Below are 5,729 nucleotides of genomic sequence, written 5' to 3' on the forward strand. Positions count from 1 at the left end.
AAAAAAAAAAAAATTTAACAAGATATTCTTCTATAAGGACGTCTACCACTCAACTGCTTTTTCCATCTTGGACTGATGCCACTCTTGTTATTGATCCTAGGTCAATGATTGCTGTTTCAAACTAATTAACGGAACTCTCTTCATTTTGCCTTTGAAAACTTCCCCTTACCTCAGCCTCCTGGAATACACACAGGGTTCGCTAAGGAACAGGTATTCCCATTGCAATGCAAATTCATTATCTTTGGAGAATCTTTATTACCTAGACTTTGGCACTGTGATCAGTTGTTAATAATCTCTGACATTTCGGGGAGTGGTTGACTAGTAGACCTTTATAAATAAGCATTTCTTTCGCAATCAGGAAGTGAAGAGGGAGGGCAGAAAATAGAAAATAGAGAATGGACACAGAGGTCCATTGGCAGTTCAAAGACCCCCATTCTACAAGTCACATGGAAGGACGCAGGGGCAGGAGTGAGGCAGGCCACATCCTACTCTCTAGCCAGGCACAATGCTAAATATGGTCTCTCCTTCTTGCATCTTAAATGTCCACCAACTACCTGGGAGAGTTCACTCTGTTCCTCTCTGTACTTCCTCGTCTGTTACCTGGGGATAAGAAAAGTATTCTACTCCTACAGTTGTTTGGCAGCTTAAATAAAAAATAAAAAATAAAAAAAAATAACTCATATAAAGTGCCTGCTACATGATCATCCCCTTGGTTCAGCCCTGGCCTTCCCATCAACATGTAACTATCATTACTACTTTGAACTTACCAAGAATTCGTGAATAAAATAAATACACACATATACTGGGACATATTCTAATTAGATTTTTTTGAAATGGCATTTTTCAATGCTTGATAAGATAGAAATTTTATTAACAGACTGCGATTTAGAAATGTACTCTGCAAAGTTCTTGCTGGGAAAAAAAAATAGGTTTTAAATCCACAATATAAGTCAAATATTAGGAAAAGAGCAAAGAAGAAAACTAATATTGAAAGCTGCTTCTTTCAACCAGTTGACCTTTCCTCGAGTACATATTCCTGTATTAGAGCTGAGATAATGGAGTTGTTCCTAAGCTTTGCTCCCCTGCCACGGCGCGTCCAGGAAAGGCTGTGCCCGGCGGTCGCTTGTTTGTTTCAATAATCGCTGTAATAAGTCTACTAGGAAGCTTGGGTGGCCCAGATGGTATTTTTGTCCTATTGACCTGTCCTCCTGGATGGGTGATTTCTTCCTCTAAAATTATGACTTTCGGTGTCAGAGTGATTGACAGCATCACAGTCCTGTGACAGGAAGCCCCTTGTTTTTGCCAGCACCCCAGGTACTACGCAACCTCTCATCTCAGCCCATGAATGGCAGTAAGACAGTGTCTCGCAAGGTATGAGGGGGGATGTTTAACGTCTTTTCAGAATGGCCCTGGGCTGCTGAACAAGGGCATTTCTGAAGTCCTGTTTCTGCAGCTCTGTGGGGTCACAGACCTTGGAAATGACTGGAAAGTTTTCCAGAGATCAAGAAGTGGGGAAAGGCCAAGAAGGGCTTGCAGGAAGGCCACAGAAGGCCTGACCTTTCTGTGCTCACACTGACCCCCACAGACCAGCAGCTCCTAGGGCCAGTTTCATTTTTCTGCCACTGACCTGCTCTTAAAGGGACAGTCCCACGGAGGGACAAAGGACAGTACAAGGGAACCTGAACATATCCAGTCCTTCCAAATGCAATGGCAACTAAAGCTCTCACTGTTGAAATCCCAGGACTCCAAGGCTCCTTTTCCAGGCTCTGGAGCCAGGGAGTTTGGGAGCAAAACCCAGATGCTCCACATATTGGCTGTATGAACTTGGAGATGACCCCTGAAAGTTCTGCTCGCCTGGTTTCTTCACCTCTGCAGCGGGATGAAGGTAGAACTGACCTCACTGGTCTGCGAGGTTAAAATAGTGAGGATGAAATGAGTGCATTAGGTAAAGCATTTGGAACCTCCCGGAGCCCTGGTAAAGGGAGTGCTGGTTTCACGGCTTTGGGGTACTGTCTTAGTCTGCTCTGGCTGCCATAACAAGATGCCGCACAACTCCACAAACACACACTTACCGTCCCAGGTGGGGAGGCTGCAAGTCCAAGAACAAGGTGGCCGCAGATTGGATTTCTGGTGAGATTTCCCCTGCTCACGGTAGGACTGCTGACTTCCCGCTGTGCGTTCACACAGCAGGGTGACAGGCTTGTCCTCGTGTTTTTATCAACTTCGGATTGCCCTTTATATATTTTATATTTAAGGGACTATGCAGTTGTGACATGTACACACATAGTGGAAGGATTAATGCACTCAACAAATTAGCATAGCCATTTTCTCACACAATTATCCTTTTTTCTTTTTACTTTTCTTTCTCTCTCTTTCCTTCTCTTCTTTCTTCCTTTCTTTCTTTCATTGGTAAGAGCATCTGAAATCTTCTCTTGACAAATTTTCAGTGTACAATGCAATACTATTAACTGTATTTCTTAATGTTGCACATTCGGTCTCTAGAATTATTCATCCAAAGTTGGCACCCTTTGGCCTACATCTCCCCATTTCCTCCCCTCCCCTCCCCTGGGTTCAACTCTATTTCTACATATTTGAATTTTTTTTTTTTTTTTTTTTTTAGATTCTACATATGCTATCATTTGGATCTCATGTGTCCACCAAATGCCTGTGAGTTAAGGGCTTGGCTCCCAGTTTGGAATAATAGTGAAGCCTTTAAGAGGTGAAGCCTGCTGGGAGACGTTTAGACATTGAGGGTGTGTCCTTGAAGAGGACTGTGGGACCCTGGCCTCTTCCTCCTCCTCTTTTTTTGTGTCCTAACCATGAGGTGAGTGGTTTTCCTCTGCCACATGTCCCCCAGCTTCTACCATTGTGCATTTCGTCACCACAGGCCCAAAGCAACAAGGCCAACTGTTCATGGACTGAAACCTCTAAAACCGTGAGCCAAAATAAACATTTTCTCTTTATAAGTTGTTGATCACCTCAGGTGTTTGTTATAGTCACAGAAAGATGACTGTCACAACATGTCAGTGAGATTATGCAGTATTTTCTGTGTCTAGCTTACTTCCCTTAACCTAATGTCCTCCAAGTTCATCCATGTTGTCACTATTGGCAAGATTTCCTTCTTTTTAAAGGGTGATTAATATTCCTTTTTGTATAGACATCATGACTTCTTTATCCATTCATCCAACAATAGACACTTAAATTGATTCTATACCTTGGCTATCGTGAACAGTGCTTCAGGGAACTTGGCACTACAGATAGTTCTACAACATGCTGATTTTATTTCCTCTACATTATACTCAAAAGAGGGATTTCTCAATAATAAAGCAGATAATACAGCTTCCGTAAAGCCTCCATAATGGCTGTGCTAATATACATTCTCACCGACAGTGAACCAAGGTTCCCTTCCTTCACGTTACCATCAATCCTTGTTGCCCCTTGCCTTTATTTTTTTAATAATAACTATTTCAACAGGATAGCTCATGGTGGTCTTTTTGTGTAGTTCCCTCATTACTGGTGATACAGAGCACCTTTTCATATACCGGTTGGCCATCTTTGAAAAATGTCTGTTGAGATCTATTGACCATTTTTAAATTGTTTCTTGTTTGCTTTTTTATTTTGTTTTGTTTTGTTATGGAACCGTGTGAATTCCTCGTATAGTCCAGATATTAACCCCTCATCATTTATGTGGTTTTCAATCATTTATGTGGTTTTCAAGTATTTTTCTCCCAGTCTGTAGGCTGCCTGTCCATTTTTTACTGATTGTTTTCTTTGTTGAACAGAAGCTTCTAAATTTGATATCACCCCACTTATTTCTTTTTGCTTTCACTCTCTTAACTTCCAGTGTTGCATTTAAAAATAATGATTCTCCTCATGGCCAAGGCCAATGTCAAGGAGTTGTCCTCCATGTTTCTTCCAGGAGTTTTATGCTTTCAGATCCCACCTGAGTCCTCAGCCCACCTCGGGTTGATCGGGGATGATGTTAAGATAAGGGTTCTTCCTGAATGTGACTGTCCGGTTTTCCCAGCACCATTTTTTTCCTCCAAATTCCTGGCTTAATAGGGACTTGTTTATTTTGAGAATAAAGGTCCCAAACATCAGCTTGCTCACAAAAATAACCCACAGTATCAACTTTAGAAAAGAAAGACTATTACACTAATTCTTCTTCTAGAGGATGCATTTAACATGCCAACTCTCATTCACCAAAATACATTGTTCCATTTGGGTTGAACAGCCCCACACATCCCTCTAACTCAAAGCTGCTCTCAGGTGCTACAATTAAATGAGATTGCTTTGCAGTTAGGGAAGCAACTACTGAAATCCTGTAGAGATGGAAAGAACTGTACTCCCTGCCTAACAAAAGATGATTTGGGGCACAGTTGGTAAAAATCATACATCCTTTTTATTGTTAAGTCATAAAGAGGCATCAAAATCATAAACAAAAATTACAGGGTAAGACTGAACACAATGACTGGGAGCGTCAAAGGAAGTGAGGATGGGACCAGGCGCGGGGCAATATGAATCGATGAATGTGGGAAGGACCAAGAGAGGGAGAACAGCCAGCATGTGCTGAAGACACCCGCAGAGGATCTGGGGACATCTTGATCTTAGAAAAGTGCCTGGGTAAAGAAATAATGGGATGAGATTTCTAGATCCCACCACATGTTTAAGAGTCATCCTCGCCCCCTGAGCTTCTCTGTCACCCTCTCCTTCCTCTGCCTCTTCTTCACCATCCTTGATCAACTCCAGGGGTCATCTCCCATCTTCCTCCTCATGGTCACCCAGGAGGTCCCCTCCTTGGCAGAGTCATCTCCGCCCCACCCCTCAGACTCCGTCTCCCTCCTGGGAGCTTCTGCTCTGCTCCTCCTCCGACTTCTCCTTCTTGGTCTCTCCTGCTCGTTTTTGCTGCTCCTTTTCAATCTTCTCCAGGTTTTCCAGAAGGGAATCCCCTTTTTGTTTCACTTGGGGCAGCTCCTTCTTCATGGCCTGAAGGTCATCTCCTTTCAACTTTCCAGACTTGGAAGAAGATCCCCGCTGTCCACTCTTAGAATCGAAGCCACTTTGGCCCCTTCAGGAAGTATTTCCTGATACCTGCTGGCATTTAGAGGACACTACAACCCAAGAAGGAGGAGGAGGAGGAAGAGGAAGAGGAGGAAGGCATGCTGGGAATCTCTGCATCCTGCCACAATAATCACGTCCAACGTCATAGTCCAAGTCAAAGAGGAGCCATACATCTCCCCTGCAGATCCTTTCTTCCTGCTTTTCCTCTTTCACTTTTAGCTCTGCAGCCAGCATGGTATCTAAAACCTGGCCAGCAATCATCTTGCCATCCTCTCCTGCTACAGCAGCCTGGGGAAAGGCAAAGCCCAGATGGACAGAGCAGCCCACAATTTTGCCACCCTTCTGGAAGGTTGCCTCCACATCAGACTTCCTGACCACCAGTGTGTTGAGATTCCCAGTGAGTGCTCGGAGTTCATGGAGCGTGGATCTGTCCTGTTGGTGAGGTTGCTGGCCATCGTGTTTGATAAGGGTCCTCACAAAGGCCAAAGAATGTAGCTGAAGAGCAAAAAGAATCTCATAGGACAGGGAGGGAGAAGAGACTCGATTCTGAATCTCCTACTCCCAGATTCTACGTGAAGAAGCCAACTGCTGCTCGCTGCTAAGCTGCCGCCTCCAGGTCTCCTCTCTTCCCAGCACCATTTATTGAAGAGACTGTCCTTTCCCTATTG

The 5,729-nt window shown here is 43.8% G+C and overlaps 1 pseudogene across 1 annotated transcript; it reads right to left on the reverse strand.

Moving 5' to 3' along the window:
* Window positions 1-4,666: 4,666 nt before the first annotated feature.
* LOC306666483 (heterogeneous nuclear ribonucleoproteins C1/C2-like) lies at window positions 4,667-5,516 on the reverse strand (annotated as a pseudogene). Its single transcript has one exon. The product of its transcript is annotated as a heterogeneous nuclear ribonucleoproteins C1/C2-like (transcript).
* Between the last annotated feature and the right edge of the window lie 213 nt (window positions 5,517-5,729).

Source organism: Sciurus vulgaris, assembly GCF_902686455.1.
Source record: "Sciurus vulgaris genome assembly, chromosome: 7".
NCBI classification, from domain to species: Eukaryota; Metazoa; Chordata; class Mammalia; order Rodentia; family Sciuridae; genus Sciurus; species Sciurus vulgaris.